A 26,242-nucleotide genomic window follows, 5' to 3' on the forward strand; every position below is an offset into this window, starting at 1 on the left:
GGAAGAGACTGGACAAAAATCGTACACCTATGGATGAGGACAGTGGGGGGGAGGAAAGGGCAGAGTGTGGGGTGGGAACCGGGTGGAGGGGAGCTGTAGGGGGGAAAAGGAGAAACAATTGTAATAATCTGAACAATAAAGATTTATTAAATTAGAAAATTTTTAATTACAAAATAAAATTTAAAAATATATATTTTTATCTACCAGCTGACAACTCTCAATTTTATTGACAATAAAAATGGAAACCATCTGAATTGGAAAGAAAAAAAAAAAAGACACTCCAACCTCCTTGGAAAGGATCTTATCAGTTGCCTAACTGGAATTGGATGCCTACCTCTGTCTGTGGACTTCAAAGACTCATTGAGGATGAGGAGCCGCTGATACCAAAGGTAGACAGCTATCCCAAGACATGGACCAGAACTGTATATTTGCAGATTGATATTGAACTCAGAATCCATGTTATTTGATTGTCTTTACCTGTCTGCTGCTGATATTAGTCATAATAATAGTTATACTTGTTCTTTGGGTGTTTCCATCTGGTCCAGCTGTTTATGATGGCTGGACATTTCTGAGATATCTGTTAATGCTCTTTTTGTGGCTCCTATAAATGTTCTACTAAATGCCAAGGAAGGATGAGAAGGCAAAACTCAGATCGTGATAATTAATAGGATAGAAATGATTCACAATGTTTTTTCATAATGAAGGCCATAAGATCTGATTGCCTTCCATTTACCTGCTCTTTCCTTTTTTGGGAAAGATTCTGCCTCCACTCAGATCCCGTCCCCAGGGGACTTCCTAGGAATGAGCCTTCCTAGTGCTGTGGGACCACACTATCCAACCAAAAGGTTGGTCATCAATGCATCCTTCGGATTGATTTATGAGTAAAAGAGGAAACTGAAGGAAAAAAGGGTTCTATGAACTGTAACCTCATAGGGTGATCTGATCATAAATTACTAACTGGGCAAATCATGATGAGTGGTCACAACCCAGGCCTATAACTTCTTTAATGAAAGTTTTTATAGCATCTAGGTTAACTCACCTTTGAAATGCCAAAAGTGGGGTATTAACCCTCAAAAGAGCACATAATATTGTTAACTATCTATAATTCAATCCCTGCCTTTCTTCAATCTTCCTTACATCCCCTTCTTAATTTCAAATGCATAAAAACACCTGCAAAACTGCTACTCTCAGGAACATTTGAGATCTTGTTCCATGGCTATGTCATCAGTTTGTCTCAAATAAACTCATAAAAATTCTCCCTGGGTTCGGACATTTCTTAGGTTGATACAGCGTCACATTGCAGGTGTTAAACTGTGTTTCCCTTTTTCTTTCCTTGGGTGTTGTGGTTTGTTTCTGAGGGCTGTTCATTACTTTTGGGTGATTTCAAATAAAATCCCAGGGCTTAGATTTGCAACACGTGTTTACGTATAATCAGTTGTTTACAGGACAATTTCTCAGCATGGAAATAATAATGAATTACCATTATTTTCTGAAAGCAGTAGATAGTTGAGGGTTTTCTTGTTGAGTTAGCAAAATACCTTATAATTATTTTCCCTCCTTTACACATAAATACTGGGTTTAAGTGCTTTTGCCAAATTGTTCAAACACTGGGTTTATGTGGTGCTTAAAATATAGATGGTGGTTCAGAGCAACTCCAATGGGAAGCAGAGCCTCAGGTCAGTGACAGGAAGCTAAGACCCCTCCCCCCGCCGCTCCCCCCCCCACACACAGATATACACACACACGCACACACACACAGATATACACACACACCTTGAGCCCGCAAAGGGAAGTACTTAAAGGCCCAGTTACTTTTCCAGAGGCACCTCCCCTGCAGGTGTCCTACCTGCTCACACCCACTGTGGAAGGAGCCTTTACACTGAGAAGCTACAGCCCTGGAGAGCTGGGGGTGCACGTGCACCTGGGCGAGGGGGTGAAGCCCCTTCTGAGGTTTGAGTTGTGCTTCCCCTGCGCCTGTTTCTAGGCATGTAGGTTAGAGTTTTGCATCCCCAGTGTGGGTGCACTCAGAGTGTCATTTGTGCACGTTGAGGAAGTCTGAAAGACAGCAGTCTGTGTCCTGGGTTAGGGATTGTGAATTTGGGAGTTCATTTGGATCAGAACCTTCAACTAAATCCAGCTAAGCACTTCCTCGCTGTGAGCTGAAGCCTGAGAGAGGGAGCATTTCCATTATTCCCCGGGAGGAGGAGGGTGTTGGAGCTCCCAGACTTTATTCTTGGGCTGCTCAGGCGTCCCTCCTCACCTTTCCCAGGGACAGATCCACTCCAGGGGCTCTGTCTCAGTCAGGAGAGTCTAGGATGTGGAACCTTCTGAAAGTGGCTCTCCTCTGTCCTGTGGGAAGCTGGCTGCTCCTCTGAGCTGAATCTAATGTATGTGTTTCTTTCCTTTGGATCCTTTATCCACTGAATAGTGCAGGCCTTTGGCTCTAATTTCCCTGAGAGCTTGGACTCTGAAACTATAAGATGACTGAGAGATATGAGGTGAGAAAAGCAAGAAAACTGTGGAACCACGTAGAATTTTTATTCCTTTATGCAAGAGAACCTGAAGAAATGAATTGAGTTGCCCCATGTTCTTTTAGTCAGCAAGAGATTTGAAATTTTCTTTGTATGGTTTATGCTTTTGTAACTATTAGTGTTTAAAGAATTTAAATAATAGAATGGTTAGTAAATAGTAAATTATTTAATGTATAAACTTTTGTGTTTATTTTTAATACTTTTTTTTATTGATTTCAGAGAGGAAGGGTGAGGGAGAGAGAGCTAGAAACATCAATAATGAGAGAGAATCATTGATCGGCTGCCTCCTGCACGCCCCACACTGGGGATCGATCCTGCAACCTGGGCATGTGCCCTGACCAGGAATCGAACCGTGATTTCCTGGTTCATAGGTCGATGCTCAACCACTGAGCCATGCCAGCTGGGCTCTGTGTTTATTTTAAATAAATCTGTAAGATAGGAAGGTCTAAGGTGAGATGACTCCCTGCAAATATCTTCTGGCCCCTCCAGCACTGTTACTCCAGCCACCCCCAAATACAGTTTTGGTCATTTCTTGAGCCTCCTGTTAGTGTTTCTCTATATAAAAACAAGCCATTGCAAGTACATATTTTCTTATGTATGTTTTTCCTTGTAATAAGCTGTTAGACTCCATATCTTTTGTTGTTTGCTGACAGCTTAAGCCTCCCCCTCCCTCTTCTCCTGTGTCCATACCTGGACAGGCCAATGAGAAAAACTGGGGCTTCCTCCTCTGGCACTGGCTTCAGATTCCAACCACACAAGCCCCGGCCCATGTGCAGAATCTTGCTCAGGCCCCACCCTAACCCACAGCAGACACCCAAACCAAGCTCCTTTCCTTGCTTCCTGAAGCCATTTCAGAGCTGCCTGAGAGGCCGCCCTGCTCTCTCCAAAGACCTCTGTTAGGCAGTTGTAAGCCTTTCCCTGCCTACCCTCTGGGCCACACTAGAATCGGTCTCAACATGAGGACCACACCTCTGCAGGAAAAGGTAACATTTGGGTATGTAGGCAACATGTCCCCACATGACCACCAATATGCATTTGTCTCTTGCTTTAACTTGCTCACCTGTTCTGCTGCCTGCTGCCTGCACTGTGGCTGCTGGGCTCTGGGGAGCTGGTGCTGTGAGCTGTGCTGCCCCGTGTGGCATTGCTGAGACTACCAAGACTCAGTTCTATCTGCAGCCGACCAGAGTGGGCAGTTTTGAGAAATTCTAGACATTTGGGAGCAGGAGTGTGGGCTTGAGACCCTCCTTAAAGTGGTCCTGGGTTGTTGCCTTTGCTGGGATGTATCTGTGTGTTAGAGGGAAGCTGTGACAGAGGCTGGGTTGGCGCCAACATGCCCTGGAGTCAGGGGTCGAGGGAAAGACTACACCCTGTGGGTCCATCTCATGGTCACTCCTGAAACATTAGTTATTTACAAAGAGGAAGAGAGGGTAAAAGATAGTCAGTAGGTAGCCAACTGAGTCCAACCCCTCCCCCCCCCCCACCACCACCACCCGCAAGTACGTAGGCTGCGGCTGCTCCTGCCTCTACTGCAACACAGAACCTGCCCTTGGGGTTAAGGAGACAACACCCATGGCACCCTGTGGCACAGCCAAACCTGATTTCAGCTTAGGTCCTTGAACTCTATAATGTAACAACCAATTACGGTGGAAAGGCTTCTAAACCTGACAGTGTTGGTTAGAGGCTCTCTGCAAGAAAAAAAAATGACCAATGCTGGCATACCTCATTTGTACTGTTTTATTGGGCTTTGCTTTATTGCACTTTGCAAATGTTGCATTTTTTACAAACTGAAGACCTTCTACCAGCACAAAGATTACAACTCTCTTTATTGCTATACTCACTTTCAGTGTGATGGTTTGGAACCAAACCCATGATATCTCTGAGGTATGCCTGCACTGGAAAAGAGAGAGCACACCCTTTCCTGAAGTAGAGCAGATCTTCAAATAATGTGGTTTTGTTCAAGGTCATTTTGCTATAAAGTTGATGAGGGGAAAAGTGAGACAAAGCATGGGTCACTCGGCTCTTTCCCGAGGGGGAGGAATCCCAGGCCCAGCAAGGAGTCTCTTTTGGCAGTGAGGCGTGCTGCTTTGGAGAAGGGGTGATGTGGGTAAAATGAAACTGTTAATTCTTACTGCCTACAGTGTGTCTGTTCTCAGTTAATTTGCTCAGCGGTGTGCTGCAACTTCTCCACTGGACCCTCAGAAAGATACTTTCATCCTGGTGTGGTTGTCAAAAGCAGTGCATTCAGGGGAGATTTTGGTAGAAAACTCATATTCCACCATCTGCTGAAATGTCTTTCACTTGTATTTATACCATTGATGTTTAAAGTGATTATTGAAATAGCTGGATTAATACCTACCATATTTTTACCATTTTTATTTGTTGCTCTTGTGCTTTCTTGTCTTCCACTTCTGCCCTCTTTCTTTTTGAGCATTTTACCAGATTACATTTTTGTTTTCTTTTAGCATATTATGCTGTTTGTTTTTTTTTACTTTCTTCATCATTGCCTTTGAGTTTGCAGTATACATTTATAACCAATCCAAGTCTTCTCTGAAGTAACACCATAGCACTTCACTGGGTGTGCAGGTTTCTGATAACAGTGTTCCCAATTTCTCTCTCCCTGTCACTTGTAACATTGCTGTCATTCAATTCACATATTCAAAAGCTATAATTACTGAACATATTGCTGCTATTATAATTTTCAACAAAATGTTCTCTGTTAGGTTAGTTAAGAATAACAAAACAGGCTGAGGATTGGCTAAGCGATAAGCCAGTTCACGCCAGAGCCCAGTGAGGGACCGGCCGCTTGGAGGGACTCTGAGGAAAACCTACCACCAGGTGGACACCGTCAGTCATCATGGATAAAGGAGACCCCAACAAGCCGGGCGCAGGATGTCCTTGTGTGCCTTCTTTGTGCAAACCTGCCGGGAAGAGCACAAGAAGAAACACCCCAACTCTTCCCTCAATTTTTCCGAATTCTCCAAGAAATGTGTGGAGAGTTGGAAGACCATGTCTGCAAAGAAAGAGTCAAAGTTCGTAAATATGGCAAAGAGTGACAAAGCTCACTATGACCGGGAGATGAAAAATTATGTTTCCCCCAAAGGTGACAAGAAAGGAAAGAAAGAAAGATCCCAACGCTCCTAAAAGGCCTCCGTAAGTTTTTGTTTTTTTAAATCGCTCAGATTGCCCCTTGCTTTTCCATTTATTAACTCTGTTACTTCCTTTCAGATCTGCCTTGTTCCTGTTTTGCTCTGAACATCGCCCAAAGATCAAAAGTGAACACGCTGGTTTATCCATTTGGGGTACTGCAAAAAATTGGGTGAAATGTGGTCTGGACAATCAGCCAAAGATAAGCAACCATATGAACAAAAAGCAGCTAAGCTAAAGGAGAAATATGAAAAGGATATTGCTGCATACCATGCCAAGGGCAAACGTGAAGTGGGAAAGAAGGGCCCTGGCAGGCCAACTGGCTCAAAGAAGAAAAATGAACCAGAAGATGAGGAGGAGGAGGGAGAGGAAGAAGAAGAAGAAGAAGATGATGATGATGATGAAGATGATGATGATGATGAAGAAGAAGATGAAGAATAAAGGCTGTGCTGTAATGATGTGCGGAGTATGTGTGTGTGCTCTCAGGCAATTGTTTTGCTAAGAAAGTGAATTCAATTGCAGCTCAATATTAGCTTCATTATAAAAACTGTACAGATTTTTTATGGATGCAAAACTCTGGGGGGTGAGGGCATGTATGGGAGTGGGGTGGGGGGGGCAATGGTAAGATATGTACACATATATACCTTAATAAAATAAAATTGGGAAAAAAATAAAATAATAATTCCATTTACAAAAAAAACTGTACAGATTTTTTTATAGCTGATAAATTCTTTGTAGAGAAAATATTTTATAAAAAATGTAGGTTGTAGCTTTTTTTTTATAATATATTTTATTGATTTTTTACAGAGAGGGAGGGAGAGAGATAGAGAGTTAGAAACATCGATCAGCTGCTTCCCGCACGCCCCCTACTAGGGATGTGCCCGCAACCAAGGTACGTGCCCTTGACCGGAATCAAACCTGGGACCTTTCAGTCCGCAGGCCGATGCTCTATCCACTGAGCCAAACCAGTTCCTGCAAGTTGTAGCTTTTCGAGGGGCTACTACAAACAGTTAGATTTTAAGGCTTCTGATGTTAAATGTTTCTAAAAATTTAATGGTTTCTTTAATTTCTTGTGTATGGTAGCACAGCAAACTCATAGGAATTAATACCAATAGTAGTAAATTTTGGGTTTTCTAGACTGTTGCATTTTGTTGTTTTTTTAAAAAAATTGTAATAAAATTATGTATATTAAAAAAAGAATAACAAAACAAATTATCTTATTTTACCTTTATTCCTTCTCTAACACTACTTTTCTTTATCATTCACCTTCCTCCTGATGAATTTCATACAAAGCAGGGATATTGGTGACAAATTCCCTCAAATTTAAACTCAGTCTTTATTTCTCCCTCACTTTTGAAAGATAATTTGGCTTTACACAAAATTCTAATTGGGTGGTTTCTCTTCTAACACTTTATTTCACAAAACTCTCTTCCTGCTTTCATTGTTTCTGAGATGAAGTTCCATTTCATTTTTATCTTTGTTTTTCTAAGGTTCCCCCCCCCCTTCTTTTAGATTTTATCTTTGACTTGCTGTCCCCAGACACTTCTGTTATGTCATAAACCCTTTTATATATTTCTGGCAGCAGTATGTTGTCAGCCAAACCTAGAGTGGGGGCTCACCTGATTCTACAAGTGAGCATAACAGTTTTAGAAGAGGTAACATGATATATAGTCTATTGATAAGTACTCCAAATCTTTACATATCAATACATATAATCTGTTCTTAAAAGGTACATATGATGATAAATTTATGTAACCCATTTTTCTAAATAGCCACATGGTTTGTTACCAATTTCAGCCACCAAAACCAAGAATGAAAACTCAGATTGCCACTTTACAGGGAAAACAAACATATGCAAATTATATTATTTGAAAAACTGAATTCCTTTTTTGTTGTTAATCCTCACCAGAGGATTTTTTTCCACTGATTTTTTAGACTAAGTGGAAGGGAGGGCGAGAGACAGGGAAAACATTGATTTGAGAGAGACACATTGTTTGGTTGCCGCCCTCCCCTCTTACCTTGCCCCCCGAGGAGGTTGAGCTTGCAACCTAGGCATGTGCCCTTGACTAGAATCCAAATAGAACCCTTCAGTCTGCCAGGTGACACTCCAACCACTGAGCCAAACCGGCTAGGGCCTGAATTTCTTAAACATTTTATCATCAAATATATTCAGATAAGAACAGACAAAATGCATTACGGTACAATTTAGTAATAACAATATTAACACCCTTGGGATCAAGATTCACAAATGGCCTGTGGCAGTGGGGAGGGTCTCCTGATGTTTCTGTCCTGATTTAGCTCTGTTATGCCCCACAGGTGACCACTGTCCTGATCTTGATTCTTTGCCTTCTATTATCTTTCACTAAGCAGTGTTCTTTCAGTCTTGCCTCCTTTGACCTTTCACAAATGGGTTTTAATGGGGTTCCTTGAACTCCGGTGGTTACTTTGTCCCATATGTTTCACACATGCTGGCATCTGGGTCCTGGTCTAGGACTGGGGGCTTCAAACTTCCCTCCAGAGCCAAGTGTCCCTGACACCACAGGATCCTTTAAAGCACCAGATGAGTGCGTGTGAGGGACCGAAGGGACGACCTTTCCCCTCCGGAAATGGCCAAATACCAAAATGGACCCAGCCTGACCTTTATCTATGGTGAGGTCATTTTTTAAGAGAATGTGAAGAAGAGTCCTCGTTCCGTGAACGGCCTTATGCTGGAAAGGGCAGATTGTGGCCCACTGCCATTGGCTCATAGACCTCGGCCTGCTGTCACTCAGTCGTGTGGGGCGGGGCCTTGCAACTGTCCAATCAGGAGAGACCTTGGTAACCTTTGTGGGCGTGGCGCTTTGTGAAGCGGGTGGACTGCGCGTTCGGCGTGGACGGCTCGCCGGTAGCTTGCAGCCCCCGCCACGCTGCGGGCGCTCTCCGGCTCCTCCGAAGGCCTGAGGGGGCGGGACACGTCCTCTGGGGTTGCGGCCAGCGCTCGCCGCTTGCCGCGGGAGGGAGTCGGAAGGTGGAAGGCAGGGAGCTCCGGAAACCCGGGAAATGGTGAGTGGGCGGGGCGGGTGTCAGGAGACCGGGATGGGGAGCGGGTTGGCACCAGCGGAGGTGGGACAGCGCCTCCCCGAGGTCCCTTCGGAGTCTGCGGACCCGGACCCGAGTCGCTGGGACCTCGGTCCGCTCCGGCACGCAGCGCGGGGCCTCGGCGGCAGCCCGCACCCGGCGGCAGCCCGCACCCGCCGAGCCTTCCCATCACTGCGCGCGGTCGCCTCCCCGCCGCATTGCGCGGTGACCCCGGGAAGGGTCATCAGGGGACGATCGTGACTCAGTCCCCAGGGCTCTGCGTGGAGGAGCTGCGGTGTGTGTCCCCCTCCTCTTTCTCCCCGGGGGACTTGTTTGCCCCTCACTTTTCCAAGTCTCAAATCCACCACCCTGTCCCCTCAGCCTGACTCCTCCGAGGGCTGGCAGTAAACCCCTACATTTCCGGATTACCTAGGCCCCCCCCCCCCCCGCCCAGCCCCCCATTCCAGAGGTCATCTTACCCCCAGCTCACGGCCTTTATTAACTAGTTGTCTCCCGCGGTGCATTTCATACAGACGCAGTATGTTATCATTCATCCCCTGAGCCGTGGGCGGCTCTCTTCGGGAATTTACTTTTGTGTATATTTTACAGGAGAGGAAAGTAGGGAACAACCCTATGAAATCCCCTTTCCCGTGGGAACAGACATTCTATGGGAAGCCCCTTGGGTGACTGTCCCGGGAAACTCCAGTTCCAGGTCAGTCCTGCCCCTCCCCAGGTTTGTCACTTTGAAAAAAATTTTATTCACTTGAAACAGTTTTTCAATAAATTAAACATTTTGTAAATCACTAGAGCTTGGGATACAGTAAAAGTATTTACAAAGAGGCAATAAAGAGGTGAATATCAGGAAAAAATAAAATATTTCATTATTACGTGTATGAATCAAAATTTTTGTTTCCCTTTCCCCTTCCTCCCCCTTTTCTACCCCCCCCCCCCCAAATGGGTGTAGTAATATTCTGATGTCTGTTATCCTTTTTTTGTTAATCCTCACCCTAGGATATTTTTCCTTTGATTTTTAAATATATTTTATTGATTTTTTACAGAGAGGAAGGGAGAGGGATAGAGAGTTAGAAACATCGATGAGAGAGAAACATCGACCAGCTGCCTCCTGCACACCCCCTACCAGGGATGTGCCCGCAACCAAGGTACGTGCCCTTGACCGGAATCAAACCTGGGACCTTTCAGTCCGCAGACCAACACTCTATCCACCGAGCCAAACCGGTTTCGGCTCCTTTGATTTTTAGAGTGGAAGGGAGAGGGAGAGACAGAGAGAGAAACATTGATTCGAGAGAGGCATGGCGATTGGTTGCCTCCGACATGTGCCCCTGACAGGGCTTGGGGGGATCAAGTGTCCTCTTGACGGGAATTGAACCCGGGACCCTTCAGTCAGAGGGCTGATGCTCTATCCACTGATCCAAACCGGCTAGGGCTGTTATCTTTTGGGTGATTTCAAGTGGCACGTGAGGGCCTAGACTTACAGCATCTAGAAGTGTTCCAAATCAGTTTCTTTTCTTTGACATAATTAACTGACATATTCATTTCTGATAAAAATAGGTATTTGTGGGTTTCCTTGTTGAATTAGTAAAAGTTCCCTACACAACTTACTTTCCTCCTTGCACATGAACAATGGGTGACTTTTAGATTCTTGCAACACTGGGTTTATGTCATTTAAATTATAAATGGTGGTCCAAAACATTGTGACTGGGAGTAGAGGCCTGAGGCCAGTGACTCCAAACTAAGCGCTCCTGCCCCATCCTCCTCTAGGGGCAAAGGGGGTTTTCTTAGGCCTAGACACTTTTACATGTTGAGTTTTGCATCCATGATATAAGTGCACTCAGTGTAATTTGTGTATTGACAAAGTCTGGGTATAAATACCATACTCTAACTCAATGGTTCTCAACCTTTCTAATGCCAAGACCCTTTAATACAGTTCCTCATGTTGTGGTGACCCCCAACCATAAAATTATTTTCGTTGCTACTTCATAACTGTAATTTTGCTACTGTTACGAATCATAATGTAAATATCTGTGTTTTTCGATGGTCTTAGGCAACCCTGCTAGCGGTTCTCAACCTGTGGGTCGCGCGACCCACAGGTTAAGAACTGCTGCTGTAGAGCCTAAGACCATCGGAAAACATGAGAACCGCTAGCAGGGTCGCCTAAGACCATCGGAAAACACAGATATTTACATTACGATTCATTAACAGTAGCAAAATTACAGTTATGAAGTAGCAACGAAAATAATTTTATGGTTGGGGGGTCACCACAACATGAGGAACTGTATTAAAGGGTCGCGGCATTAGGAAGGTTGAGAACCACTGCGTCTAACCAGTTGTGCCACTGGAGAAAGTATGTGAAGGTCAGGGGTTCTGTCTCCTGAACAAAAGGTTTATGAAGTTGGGAGTACATTTGGGTCAGACCCTTAAACTGAATCAGGCTGAGGGGTCCCTCACTTTTGAGAATGGGAGCCTGGGGAGGGAGTGCTTCCATGCTTACAAGAAAGGGAAGGGTGTGTGGAGCTCCCAGAATTCATTCCTGGGGCTGCTCAGCTGTCACCTATGTCCTTCTCCAGGGGCTGACCCACTTTATTATTTTTTTTAATATATTTTATTGATTTTTTACAGAGAGGAAGAGAGAGGGACAGAGAGCCAGAAACATCAATGAGAGAGAAACATCGATCAGCTGCCTCCTGCACGCCCCCCACTGGGGATGTGCCCGCAACCAAGGTACATGCCCTTGACCGGAATCGAACCTGGGACCCTTGAGTCCGCAGGCCGACGCTCTATCCACTGAGCCAAACCAGTTTCGGCAGGCTGACCCACTTTAGAGGTTCTAGCTCAACTAGGAGTATCTAGACTCCAAGTTTGAGAATGTTTTTAACTTTCTTTTTTTTTCTTTTTTTAAATATATTTTATTGATTTTTTACAGAGAGGAAGGGAGAGGGAATAGAGTCAGAAACATCGATGAGAGAGAAACATCAATCAGCTGCCTCCTGCACACTCCCCACTGGGTATGTGCCCGCAACCAAGGTACATCCCCTGATCGGAACCGAACCCGGAACCCTTAAGTCCCCAGGCCAACGCTCTATCCACTTAGCCAAACTGGCTAGGGCTTAACTTTCTTTTTTTTCTTTAAATATATTTTTATTGATTTCAGAGAGGAAGGGAGAGGGAGAGAGAGCTAGAAACATCAATAATGAGAGAGAATCATTGATTGCTGCCTCCTGCACATTGGGGATCGAGCCCGCAACCTGGGCATGTGCCCTGATCAGGAATCAAACCATGACCCCCTGGTTCATAGGTTGATGCTAACCACTGATCATACTGACTGGGCACTACTTTTTTTTTTTTTTAATATATTTTATTGATTTTTTTACAGAGAGGAAGGGAGAGAGATATAGAGTTAGAAACATCGATGAGAGAGAAACATCGATCAGCTGCCTCCTGCACACACCCCACTGGGGTTGTGCCCGCAACCAAGATACATGCCCTTGACCAGAATCGAACCTGGGACCCTTCAGTTCGCAGGCCGACGCTCTATCCACCGAGCCAAACTGGCTAGGCCTGGGCACTAACTTTTTTATTAAAAATGTTTTTATTGATTTTAGAGAGAAACATCGATATGAGAGTGTAACATCCATTGACTATCCTCCCCCCCTCTCCCCCCTTCCCCCCTGCATGCTCTCCTACTGGGGATCAAACCCACAATCCAGTTATGTGCCCTGACCAGAAATCGAATTGGCGATCTTTTGGTGCACGGGACAACACTCAACCAACTGAGCCACACTGGCCAGGACAAAGTTACTAATTTTTTTGAAGTCTAGTAGTTTTTTAAGATATGAAATGAGCCCTATCTGGTTTGGCTCAGTGGATAGAGTGTTGGCCTGTGGACTGAAGGGTCCCAAGTTCAGTTCCAGTCAAGGGCATGTACCTTGGTTGCGGGCACGTCCCCAGTAGGGGTGTGCAGGAGGCAGCTGATTGATATTTCTCTCTCATCGATGTTTCTCTCTATTCCTCTCCCTTCGTCTCTGTAAAAGTAATAATTTTTTTAAAAAAGATATGAGCAGCCGAAACCGGTTTGGCTCAGTGGATAGAGCGTCAGCCTGCGGACTCAAGGGTCCCAGGTTCGATTCCGGTCAAGGGCATGTATCTTGGTTGCGGGCACATCCCCAGTAGGGGGTGTGCAAGAGGCAGCTGATGGATGTTTCTCTCTCATCGATGTTTCTGACTCTCTATCCCTCTCTCTTCCTCTCTGTAAAAAATAATAATAATAAATAAATAAATAAAAAAGATATGAGCAGAAACCGGTTTGGCTCAGTGGATAGAGCTTCGGCCTGCGGGCTCAAGGGTCCCAGGTTCGATTCCGGTCAAGGGCATGTACCTTGGTTGCGGGCACATCCCCAGTAGGGGGTGTGCAAGAGGCAGCTGATCGATGTTTCTCTCTCATCGATGTTTCTAACTCTCTATCCCTCTCCCTTCCTCTCTGTAAAAAATCAATAAAATATTTTTTAAAAAAAGATATGAAATGATGAGACTTCAGTTTTTTCAGAGCATTTTAGGTTTACAGAAAAATTAATCGGAAAATAGTTTTCATTTGGCCCTCTGCAGCCACACAGTTTACACTGTTTGTCACATCTCCTATTACTGTGTTATATGTATTTGTTATAATTGAGGGACCAATGTTGATGCATTAAAGCTTGTTGCTTATATTAACATTGATTCTGTATTATAAATCTACCAGAGTCCCAATGCACAAAATTTGTGCTAGAGTAGGCCTTCGCAGCCACAGCAGCTGCTTGGATCCTTCCCTCACAGCCATGACAGCTGCCTGGATATCTGCGGCAGCTTCCTTGATCCTGTGGCTGCAGCCCCAGCTTCATCCGGAAGGTCATCCAGAAGGACATCCGGTCTAATTAGCATATTACGCTTTTATTATTATAGACTAGAGGCCCAGTGCATGAATTTCGTGCACTGGGGCATCCCTCAGCTTGGCCTGCACCCTCTCCAATCTGGGACCCCTCAGGGGATGTCCGACTGCCGGTTCAGGCCCCATCCCAACCAGCAATTGGACATCCCTCTCGCAATCCGGGACCGCTGGCTTCTAACTGCTTGCCTGCCTACCAGCTTGATTGCCATCTAATCGCTCCCCTGCCAGCTGGATGGCCCCCAACTGCCCTCCCCGGCCGCCTCAATGGCCCCCAACTGCCCTCCCCTGCTGGCCTCATGGCCCCCAACTGCCCTCCTCTGCCGGCCTGATTGCCCCTAACTGCCTCTGCCTCGTCCCCCACCACCGTGGCTTTGTCTGGAAGGAAGTCCAACAGTCAGAAGATGTCCCGTCTCCTGGTCTAATTAGCATATTACTCTTTTATTAGTATAGATGGGTTTTGATAAATGTATAATGACATATGGCCATTATTTCTATATCCTATAGAATCATTTTACATACCTCAAAGTACCCTGTGTTCCATCTATCCATTCATCCCTCCCTCCAACCCTAAATCCTTCACAAGCAAAAATCTTTTTACTGGCTCTTCCAGCATGACATGTACTTGGAATCATACAGTATGTAGTCTTGTCAGAGTATCTCCTTTCACTTAGCAATATACTAAGTTTTCTCATGGCTTGAAAACTTAGTTTTTTCATCACTGTACAGTATTTCATGGTATGGTTATACCACAGGTTGGTTGGTTATTCTATTGAAGGATATCTTACTTAAGTCTTGGCAGTTATGAATAAAACAGCTATAAATATCTGTTTGAATGTTTCTGTGTGAATACAGGTTGAAATTGCCTGTCTTCCAAAGTAGACATACCATTTTCCATTTCCACCAGCAGTGAATAAGAATTTCTGTAGCTTAACATCTTCATCATGTTTGTTATTCTGAGTCTTGAATTTTATCCATTGTAATAAGTATCTAGTGGCATCCATTGTTGTTTTATATGCAGCTCCCTAATGATATTTGATGTTGAGCTTATTTTCATATGCTTATTTGCCATTTGTATATCTTCTTTATGATGTGTGCTTAGATCTTTTGCCCATTTTTCATTGGATTATCTGTCTTTTTTTTTTTGGCATGAAATATTTTTATTAAAAGTTTAACCTTAATGAGGAACTGCATTCAAGATACAGGATTAAAAATACACTGAGCAGATATCTCAGTGCAGAGAAATAAAAATAGAATGGAAGGTACTGAAGTAGCAGAAGGCAGTTAAACGCTTTATATAAGTAAAAATACTTCGCTTTTATAGAAAAAAATGGGTATATCAATGCAAGTCTCACTTAAGCAAAAAGCTATTTTTTACATGCAATAAACCTTAATATTTCAAGAAAAACAATCTTAAATGTAATAATGTTACATGCAATAAACATTAATATTTTAAGAGAAATGATTTTAAATATAATAATGTTACATGCAATAAATATTAATATCTCAAGAAAAGTAATTTTAAATATGATGTTACATGCAATAAACTACAATTATTCAAGAAAAGTGATCTTACATATAATACATGCAATAAACATTAATATTTCAAGAATAAAAGGATTTTAAGTATAATAATATTACCAAAACTGTACTAACATAGTGTGATATCACAAAATTAAAAAGTTGTAGGAAAATCTTCAAATAACAGGATAACTTCTATTATATTCTAGAATATTTTTCCCCCTCTGGCTCTATTTTTGCTCATCAGTTTATGTTGTTCATTATATTCCACAAATGAGTGAGATCATATGATACTTATCTTTCTCCAACTGGCTTATTTAGCTTAGCATAATGCTCTTCAAGTCCATCCATGCTGTTGCAAATGGTAAGAATTCCTTCTTTTTTACAGCAGCGTAGTATTCCATTGAGTAGATGTACCATAGTTTTCTAATCCACTCATCTGCTGATGGGCACTTAGGCTGTTTTCAACTCTTAGCTATTTTAAATTGTGCTGCTATGAACACAGGGGTGCATATGTCCTTTCTGATTGGTGTTTCTGATTTCTTGGGATATATTCCTAGATGTGGGATTATTGGGTCAAATGGGAGTTCCATTTTTAATTTTTTGAGGTAACTCCATACTGTTGTAGTTGCACCAATCTGCATTCCCACCATCAGTTGCACCAGGGTTCCTTTTTCTCCTCATCCTCACCAGCACTTGTCATTTGTTGATTTGTTGATGATAGCCATTCTGACAGGTGTGAGATGGTACCTCATTGTTGTTTTGATTTGCATCTCTCAGATGATTAGTGATCTTGAGCATGTTTTCATATATCTCTTGGCCTTCTTTATGTCCTCTTTTGAAAAGTGTCTATTTAGGTCCTTTGCCCATTCTTTGATTGGATTGTTTGTCTTCCTTTTGTTAAGTAGTATGAGTTCCTATCTGTCTTCTTATTGTTGAGTTTTAAGAGTTCTTTGGACATTTTATATACCAGTCCTTTATTAGATTAGTCTTCTACAAAGATTGTTTTTTCCCGATCTGTGCCCTTTTCATTCTCTTACCACTGTCTTTTGTAGAACAGTGGTGTTTCGTTTAATAAAGTAATAGTTACTATATGTTTTTGGTGTTCTATCCTAAAATTTATCAGTTAACATAAGATCAACTTGAATTTTCTTCTATGTGATTTTCTAGGACAGGCCATCATATGGAAAAGCCACTGCAAATAGCTTGGGTGGGATCTCAGGGAATCACCAGGGCTGGGCAAAAAGTGTAGTCCAGGTTGATGGAGACTCAGATATGGCTCCTGCCTGTCAGCACTGTGGTAGGGAAGTCTCATCAAAGGAACAATAACCTCTGTCAGTACTTCTGCCTGGGAGAAAGCTGCCCTTCCCCATTCCTTACCCTGATGCCAGACAATTCATTTCATGCCAGTATGTCCCTGTCATCTTTCGAGCTACTGCCCCAGGGCTGGAGCTCAGAGAGAGTAAGTCTGTGTAAGTCCATGCACCAGGTCCATGCAGCCACACTCCATCTCAGCCATAGTACCAGCTGGTTTTCATGGCCAGAAATTTTAGGGACTCCTCTTCCCAGCACTGGAATCCTGGGCTGGGGAGTCTCATGTGGCACTAGAACCTTTCGCTCACCAGGGGGGTCTCTGCAGCCGAGATATTCCTCCTGATTTTTAACCACAATGTGTGTGTGGGACTAGCCCATTCCACGTCTCCACTCCTCCTACCAATCTTGACATGGCTTCTTCTGTATATCCTTAGTTGTAGGACTTCTATACGCTAGATATCAGGTGGTTATAAATGATGGATGTTCTATAGGTTGTTACAGAAAACATAACCAAGCAACACTTAGAGAGATGGAGTTACATTTATTACGTGTGGGTCCAGAGGAAAATGTCTCTCAAATTCTGGGCCCCAACATGGAGGAACTTTCCCTATTTATATGTTTTTACCTTCTTTGTCTCCCAAATATGGGGTGTTTCCGGCCCCCTTTGCAAGTTCTTAAAGAGCCCCTATGTGCTGGGGCCTTGAGACCTCAACCAAAGGCTTGGCCTGGTGCCAGCACTGATAACTTCATCCGGGGAAGGTTTAATGGCCTCTCTGAAGTGGAGTAGTCTTATTTTCCTTATTATTTAAGCAAGCAAGCATTTACAGAAGCCAAATAGCAGGGTTAAAATTTCAAACAGCAATTTTTATATAAGATGCTTCAAGTCCAGTTGTAATTTTGTGTGCGGATGCGAGTACTGCATAATGCTGTTAAATTTATGAGGAAATAAGTATGGACAGAGTATTTGTTTCTGATGACCAAGACATAAAATAAATGTTGAGAAACCACAGAATCCTATGTAAACCTTCTATAAATTGAGTGTAAATGCCCAGTGCTGTCAGATTGACGCATCCTACTATATAGATATTTGCAATGTTTTAGGACTCAGTGACCTTTGAGGACGTGGCTGTGAACTTCACCCTGGAGGAATGGTCTTTACTGGATCCTTCACAGAAGAAACTCTACAGAGATGTGATGAGGGAAACCTTCAGGAACCTGGCCTCCATAGGTAAGAATGACGACTTTGTTACTTAATTTGTCAATTAGAGATCAAGTATTTTTTTTATTGCTTTTGCTACATCCCAGAAGTTGTGACATGTCATATTGTCATTCTCATATGTCTCTGTCTTTTGATCTCACCTTTTATTCTTTGACCCTGTCAGTTTTTTAGCAGCATGTTTTTTAATCTCCACATATTTGTGGGGTAGGTTTTTTTTCTTTTTGTAGTTGATCACTAATTTTAAAGCATTGTGGTTGAAGAATATATTGGTATGAGTTAAGTCTCTTTTTTTTTTAAGATTTTGTATTGATTTTTAGAGAGAGAGAAAGGGAGGAGATAAACATTGATGTGGAAGTGATATATCGATTGGCTGCCTCCTGCCCACCCCCCACTGGGAATCGAGCCAAAACCTGGGCATTTCCCCCAACCGAGAATTGAAACAGCCACTGAGCCAGCAACTTTTCAGTGCATGGGACAATGCCTAACCAACTAAGCCACATGGGCTAGAACGAGTTTAATCTTCTTAAGTTTGTTGAGGCTAGTTTTGTGACCCAACATATGGTCTATCCTTGAGATTCTTCCATATGCACTGGAGAAGAATGTATACTCTGATGTCCTGGGATGAAAGGCACTGGAAATGTCAATTATGTCCATTTCATCTAATGTGTCATTTAAGGCTGATATTTCTTTATTGATTTTCTGAGTGGATGATCTACCTATAATTTTTATTGATTTCAAGGAGAAACATCAATGATGAGAGAGAATCGTTGATTGACTGGCTCCTGCACGCCCCCTACTGGGGATTGAGCCCACAACCCAGGCATGTGCCCTGACCTCCTGGTTCATAAGTCAACACTCAACCACTGAGCCACACCGGTCAGGCTATAATTGTGTTTTTTACAGTTTCTCCCTTTAGTTCTCTTAGTAGTTACTTTATATTTTGGTGCTCCCTAACTGGGTGCATATACACTGAATGGCCAGATTATTATGATCTCTGAATGCATAATAATCTGGCCACTCAGTGTATATCCTATATAATAAAAGGCTAATATGCAAATTGTCCCCTCGACCAGGAGTTTGACCAGCAGGCAGGCCGGCCAACTGCCCATGTCCCCTCCCCCTGGCCAGGCTGGCCGGACCCCACCCATGCACAAATTCATGCACCGGGCCTCTAATATACACACACAAACACACACACACACACACACACACACACACACACACACACACACTGAGTGGCCAGATTATTATGCGTTCAGAGATCATAATAATCTGGCCACTCAGTGTATATTGAAAAATATTATATCTTCTCTTTTAAAATTTCATTTATTTACTTATTTTTATTTTTTTTAATCCTCACCCAAGAATATTTTTTTCATTGATTTCTAGAGAGAGTGGAAGGGAGGGAGGAGGTGGGGAGAAAAACATCGACATGAGAGAGAGACATCAATTGGTTGTCTCCTGCATGCACCCCTACTGGGGCTGGGGAACCTGCATCCAAGGTAGGTGCCATTGACCAGGAATTGAACCCACAAGCCTTGGGCCCACAAGCTGGTGCTCTAACCACTTAGCAAAACCAGCCAGAGCAAGGAGTGTTATATCTTCTTGAGTAGTTTCCCCTTTCTATATATATAAAAGGCTAAGTGACCGTTTGACCGGCCGACCAGCCAGTACATATGATGCGCACTGACCACCAATGGACAGACGCTCAACACAGGAGCTGCCAAGCTGCGGTGACTTGGCAGTGGCGGTTCTCTGGGTGACGCACCCCAGAACCAGAGAGAAGGGAGCCTGATTCCTCGTGGGGCCGCACCATTCCACTTTCAGCTGTGGGTTACCGAATCTGGTTTACTGCCGAGCTGCAGTTCTTCTAATTAATTTCCTTTCAATGTGCACGAATCTGTGCACAGGGCCACTAGTATCATTATAAAATGTCCATCTTTGTCACTCATTACCTCCCTTATCTTGAAATCTATTTTGTCAGATATAAGTATGGCTACATCTGCTTTTCTGTGGATGCCCTTTGCTTGGAGAATCATTTTACACCCTTTTGCTATGAGTCTATATTTTTCTTTGCAACTTAGATGTGTCTCCTAAAGGTAGCATGAGGTTGGGATTTGTTTTTTGATCCTCTGCTACTCTGTGCCTCTTTTTTTTTTTAATATATTTTATTGATTTTTTACAGAGAGGAAGGGAGAGGGATAGAAAGTTAGAAACATTGATGAGAGAGAAACATCGATCAGCTGCCTCCTGCACACCCCCCACTGTGGATGTGCCCGCAACCGAGGTACATGCCCTTGACCGGAATCGAACCTGGGACCTTTCAGTCCGCAGGCCGACGCTCTATCCATTGAGCCAAACCGGCTTCGGCCTGTGCCTCTTTATTGGTGAATTCAGTCCATTGACATGTAGGGCAATTATTTATTGTCTGTGGTTTTCCTGTAGCCATTTACCCTTTGTTTTCTGGTGGCTCTGTGCCTCCATGGGTACATTTTATTTTTTAATCTTTATTGTTGAAAGTATTACATGTGTCCTCTTTTTCCATTGGTTATTTTCCTTTGTGTTTCTCTCCGTTGTTTTTGTTGGTGGTATTTTATATTTTTTTCTCTGTTTCTTCTTTTTTTAAGTTATGTGTCTCAGTTTTGTTTTTTGTTTTTTGGTGTGGTCACAATTAGGTTTATGTAAAAGAAAGTTTCATATATATAGTAGCCCTTTCTCTTCTGAATGCATCTAATCTCCATCCCCCTTTGCAAATTCAGACCTTAACCATACCCCTTTGTCACAAATTATCCCTATTTACTCTGTGAGTTCATTTCTGAATTGCAGTAGACATTGCCTTCTTTCTCTATTTTAATGTTATTACCTCCTTTAATCTTTATGTGACATTTAAGTGTATAATACCCTATTCTAAAAAAGGGTTGTAATATCCTGCTTCTGTGGGCCTGTTGGCGATCTTACTCATAGTTTTGTGACCTTTTGTTCTTTGTTTCAGGTATTATAACCCCTTGAGTATTTCCTATAACACGGGTCTTCTTGTGGTTTATTCCCTCAGCTTCTATATGTCTGGAAAAGTCTTTATTTCTCCTTCATATCTAAAGGATAACTTTGCTGAATATATTATTCTTGGCTGGTAATTTCTCTCTTTTGAGAAATTGCCAATTACCAGACAACCGTGGCCATACCTCTGTGCTATGTCCTTGCACAGGCCACTAGCTTCAGCCACAGCACATACTGACCACTCCTGCAGGAATGCTCATTGTATCTCTCTTCCCTGCCTCTGCTGAAGGGAATGTCTGTGGCCACTTGATTCCTCCCCTCTCTGGGCTGAGATCTGCAGTGAGCTTCGGGCTGTGAGCTCCAGGCTCTGTCTCTGACACCATCTCAGCTCTTCTTTCTTCCCACCTTTCCAGTCTGCTCCCACTTCCCACCTTCATATGTTTCATTGTTTGATCTCTCAGATGTGTTTCTGCATTGAGCAGGGAGTCCTTTGTTGAATGATAGCTGTTCAAATTGTTGAAACTTTAAGGGGAGAAACCAAGGTATTTCTTGCACATCAGTGTTGTTTCAAGATGTGGAAAAATGAATATATTAGTAAATAAACTAAGCATGGTCACAACTCATCATGGACTTAGAATCTAATAATTTTTCTCTAACTTCTAATAATTTGGAATTGTTTTTTCTAGGTACTCATTTAGAGAAAAAATGGGAAGATCATAACATTGAATATCAGTACAAAACCCAGGGGAGAAAACTACGGTGAGTCACTCGATAAACGGCATTGTTCCACATAAGAATTCTAGTATGTCATATTTGTTTTAATATTTTTATGTGTTTTTTTTTAATTTTTATATATTTTTATTGATTTCAAAGAGGAAGGGAGAGGGAGAGAGAGAGAAACAACAATGATGAGAGAGTCACTGATTGGCTGCCACCTGCATGCCCCCTACTGGGGATTGAGCCCACAACCCAGGCATGTGCCCTTGACTGGAATCAAACCTGGGACCCTTCAGTCCACAGGCCGACACTCTATCCACTGAGCCAAACCTGCTAGGGCTGTCATGGGTTTTTAAAAACAAGCAAATAAAACAATTTCTACTTCAATTTATTTACCCTTAACCTCATATATTAATATCACTGTTTTCATAATAACCAAGGTCTAGTCCTTTTACAGAGCATTCAGTATATTGAAACAATTCAGAAAGGACAAAAAACCTTCACTATAGTTATAAATTATAAAAATGTAATCCAATACCCTCCTAAGAAATAGGAAATTAACAAAGAAATCACTAATAATGCTTCTCATTTTTTACAGAAGTTATATGGTAGAAAAACTCCATGAAAGCAAAGGAGGTAGTCAGTGTGGAGAAACCATCAGCCAAATTCCAAATCCTGATCTGAACAAGGGAACTACTTCTGGAGGACAATCACTTAAATGTAGGCTGTGTGGAAAAGACTTTGTGCGTCATTCATCCCTGAATATACACATCAGATCTCACACTGGACATAAACCTTATGAGTATCACAAATATGAAGATAAGCCATATAAATGTAAGGAATGTGGCAAAGCCTTCAGTTACCACAAATCTGTTCACAGACATGAAAGGACTCACACTGGAGAGAAACCCTATGAATGTAAGGAATGCGGGAAAGCCTTCATGTGGCTCCCAACCTTTCAAACACACATGATAACACACACTGGAGATGCTCCTTATAAATGTAAGGCATGCGGGAAAGCCTTTAGTTCTTCCACTTCATTTCGAGCACATGAAAAAATGCACACTGGAGAGAAACCCTATGAATGTACACAGTGTGGTAAATCCCTGAAATCTCTTCTAGGTTTGCGAATACATGAACGAAATCACACTGGAGAAAAACCCTATGAATGTGAGCAATGTGGTAAAGCCCTCAGTTGTCCCAGTTCTTTTCGAAGACATGAAAGGACACACACTGCAGAGAAACAATATGAATGTAAGCAGTGCGACAAAACCTTCAGTTCTCCTCTAGGTTTACGAATACACGAAAGAATTCACACTGGAAAGAAGCCTTATGAATGTAAAGAATGTGGTAAAGCTTTCATTTCTCTCTCAAGCATTCGAGCACACATGATAACACACACAGGAGGAGAACCTTATAAATGTAAAGAATGTGGGAAGGCATTTGTTTGTCCTAGTTCTTTTCGATCACATGAAAGGACTCACACGGGAGAAAAACCATATGAATGTAAACAGTGTGGTAAAACCTTCAGTTGGCCCAGTTCCTTCCGAATACATGAAAGAACACACACTGGAGAGAAACCTTATGCATGTACAGAATGTGGGAAAACCTTCATTTATCGCACAACCTTTCAAGGACACATGAGAAAGCATACCGGAGAGAAACCCTACAAATGTAAAGAATGTGGGAAATCCTTCATTTCTTCCTCAAGTGTTCGAACACACATGATAATGCATACTGGAGATGGGCCTTACAAATGTAAGGTATGTGGGAAAGCCTTCAATTTTCCTAGTTCATTTAGGGTACATGAAAGAACTCACACTGGAGAGAAGCCCTATGAATGTAAAGAATGTGGTAGAGCCTTCAGTTGTTACACATCATTTCGAACACATGAAAATACTCATACTGGAGAGAAACCCTATGAATGTAAAGAATGTGGAAAAGCTTTCATTTATCGTACTACCTTTCGAGGACATGTGAGAATGCACACTGGCGAGAAACCATACCAATGTAAAAAATGCGGGAAAGCCTTTAGTCGTCCCAGTTCCTTTAGAAGGCATGAAAGATCTCATACCAAATAGAAACTTCTTGAATGTAAGCAGTGTGGACAAAGACATCAGTTGGCCTTCATCCTTACATGTGAAAACTCCCACTGGAATGAAACCCTGTAAATATTAGTAATGTGAGAAAGCCTGATATAAATCAATCCATATTTAATGTTCTGGAACACTATAATATGAAAGAATTATTATAAAAGTTATAAATGTATTGTCTTTATCAGTGCCTCATTTTTAAAGTGGACCTCTGAAGTGTGGATATTTACTGCTTCCAAAAATGAACATTGAGGCAATACTCTTCAATCAATACTATATAAGATTAATAGATATTTCCTCCTTAAATCAGTTGACATTTTTCTCTTACCATTTTGAAGACTATTTGATCTATGGGTAAATTGAAGTGTATTTCTAATATACAGGTAAGCTTAATTTTTATGTTTCCATTGTTTTGTAAATGAGCAATTAATAAATGATATTTTGGTATTTGTTGGGATTTACCTACTGGCCTCCTGTGCCAAGTACTGGATATTACTTGCCCCATCTTTCTTATGAGAAAACTACTCTCTTTGTTTTGGCCAGAAGACCCTTATTCCATTTTCCTTGCTAATAAAAGATGGCATCAATTTATAAATACCACAAAGTTTATCATAGAGTACGGTCTCATGTGAATGACAGTTGATCCTTGAACAATGCAGGTGTTACAGGTACTGACCTCCCACACAGTTGAAAATCTGAGTATAAATACAGTCAGCCCTCTACAGCCTCAGAGCTGATGTTCAGACTGTGTAGGTCAATTGAAAAAAAATCCATGAATAAGTGGATCTGCACAGTTCAAACCCATGTTGTTCAAAGGTCAACTGTATTTACATATTTTGCCCTTTGCTGTTTGTCATTCCTTCAGGCTAGGACTTTAAATAATAGGCTTTGCATTAAGACAGATCTGTTGTTGGACAATAAAATAAAGAATTGGAGATGACTCTCCTAAATTGTGTTTGGCACTGGGTAATGTGACAATTTCCAAAATCTGTATCTTTTATGGTTCCATGTAAGCTGCAGCTGAGAAGAAAGAGGAGAAGAAGGAATCGGAGGAGTCAAATGACAACATGGGAGTGATATGATTTAAAATTGTTCTCTTACCAATTTTAGAGAGATGGTTACAAAAGACCCTTATTTTTGTCTTGATTCATCATGGTCACTGAATAGCTTTGTCTGATGATGGAAGTGATTGACATTTTACTCTTCAGCACAATAAGAGACTTCAAGGCCAGCTCCCAGTCCACTGGAACACCTTCCCTGCTCATGATCTAAATACTGATACGTTTCCTACCGTGTATTGGACAGACACTGTTGATTATAAAGTACATCAGTGAAAACATATAAATCCCCTTAGTAAAGCACATGAAACGTTTTTGTCTCCTTTATAACTCAAATGAGTCCTATATGTTTAGGTAACTAGTGAAAGAACACAAACCTAGCAAGGGAGAAAGACATGACCACTATTCCAATCAGGCCTTTGTTACTTAGAGATCATACTCTTGATGCTAATTTCTTAACATGCCTCATCTAGATTCAAAACGTAACTAGTTTAGCACAGGTCATCAAGGCACTGTGGGTCTTGGATATAGAGGCATGAAACAAATGTCTGTGGTCCTGGTGCTCATATTTTTGTGAGAGAAGGAAGATGGTTAACAAATGGTAACACTTTGGTTTATAAGATGAAAATAAGGGCTTGGATAGAATGTAAAAAATAATGTGAGCAATGTGAGCCCAGCCAGTGAGGCTCAGTGGTTGAGCATCGACATATGAACCAGGAGGTCACGGTTCGATTCCTAGTCAGGGCACACGCCCAGGTTGTGGGCTCAATCCCTATTGTGGGGCGTGCAGGAGGCAGCCGATCAGTGATTCTCATCATTGATGTTTCTCTCTCTCTCTCTCTCTCTCTCTCTCCCTTCCTCTCTGAAACCAATAAAAATATATATTTTTAGAAATAATGTGCGATATTAGGGCAGCTGGGAGAAACACAGCAACGGAAGTAAATGAGCCACTTCTGCTCTTACATGAAAAGAGCTTGCTGCCATCAGTTATATTATTACAAGAAAAAAGCTGAATGAACTAAAAATTCATCAGAGATTTGAGGTTATAGGCTAAACCACTGCCCTGAAAACTGGAGGGACAAGAGAATATAGAGAATGGCCACTGAGTGGGAACAAAAGCTACTGGAGCCAGCAAACTGTGGTAACACAAGAATAAAGGAACTGCTGGAGACACAGTATGGACTAGCTTGAGAATATTCTGGGGCCTAGTCATAGGGTACCCCCCATAACTCACAAAGTTTAACTCAATGACCCAAAGCCTAATGCTTTATACAGTCAAAGGAGAAAAACATCTTTTTTTTTTTTTTTAAGCTTGGTTTTCTTTTTTTTTAAATATATTTTATTGATATTTTTTTACAGAGAGGAAGGGAGAGGGATAGAGAGCTAGAATCATCAATAAGAGAGAAACATCGACCAGCTGCCTCCTGCACACCCCCCACGGGGGATGTGCCCACAACCAATGTACATGCCCTTGACCGGAATCGAACCGGGGACCTTTCACTGAGCCAAACCGGTTTCGGCGAACCGGGGACCTTTCAGTCCACAGACCGACGCTCTATCCACTGAGCCAAACCGGTTTCGGCTAGAGAAAAACATCTTGAAACATTCTGTTCTCTGTACCTTATGTTATCCCTCAAAGAAAATTAATTTGCCAA

General features: G+C 42.3%; 1 long non-coding RNA gene and 1 pseudogene across 2 annotated transcripts; both read left to right on the top strand.

Moving 5' to 3' along the window:
• The first annotated feature begins 262 nt into the window (after positions 1 to 262).
• LOC307099876 (high mobility group protein B2-like) lies at positions 263 to 6,192 on the top strand (annotated as a pseudogene). The gene is made up of 3 exons (XR_013815254.1): positions 263 to 389; positions 5,252 to 5,681; positions 5,757 to 6,192. The product of XR_013815254.1 is annotated as a high mobility group protein B2-like (transcript).
• A 2,393-nt stretch (positions 6,193 to 8,585) lies between these two features.
• Positions 8,586 to 24,462, top strand: LOC307100502. Its single transcript, XR_013813609.1, has 4 exons — positions 8,586 to 8,717; positions 17,605 to 17,731; positions 21,406 to 21,478; positions 22,035 to 24,462. It is a non-coding gene; the product is annotated as an uncharacterized lncRNA (long non-coding RNA).
• The last annotated feature ends 1,780 nt before the right edge of the window (positions 24,463 to 26,242 follow it).

This window comes from Cnephaeus nilssonii (assembly GCF_951640355.1).
Source record: "Cnephaeus nilssonii genome assembly, chromosome: 5".
Classification (NCBI taxonomy): domain Eukaryota; kingdom Metazoa; phylum Chordata; class Mammalia; order Chiroptera; family Vespertilionidae; genus Cnephaeus; species Cnephaeus nilssonii.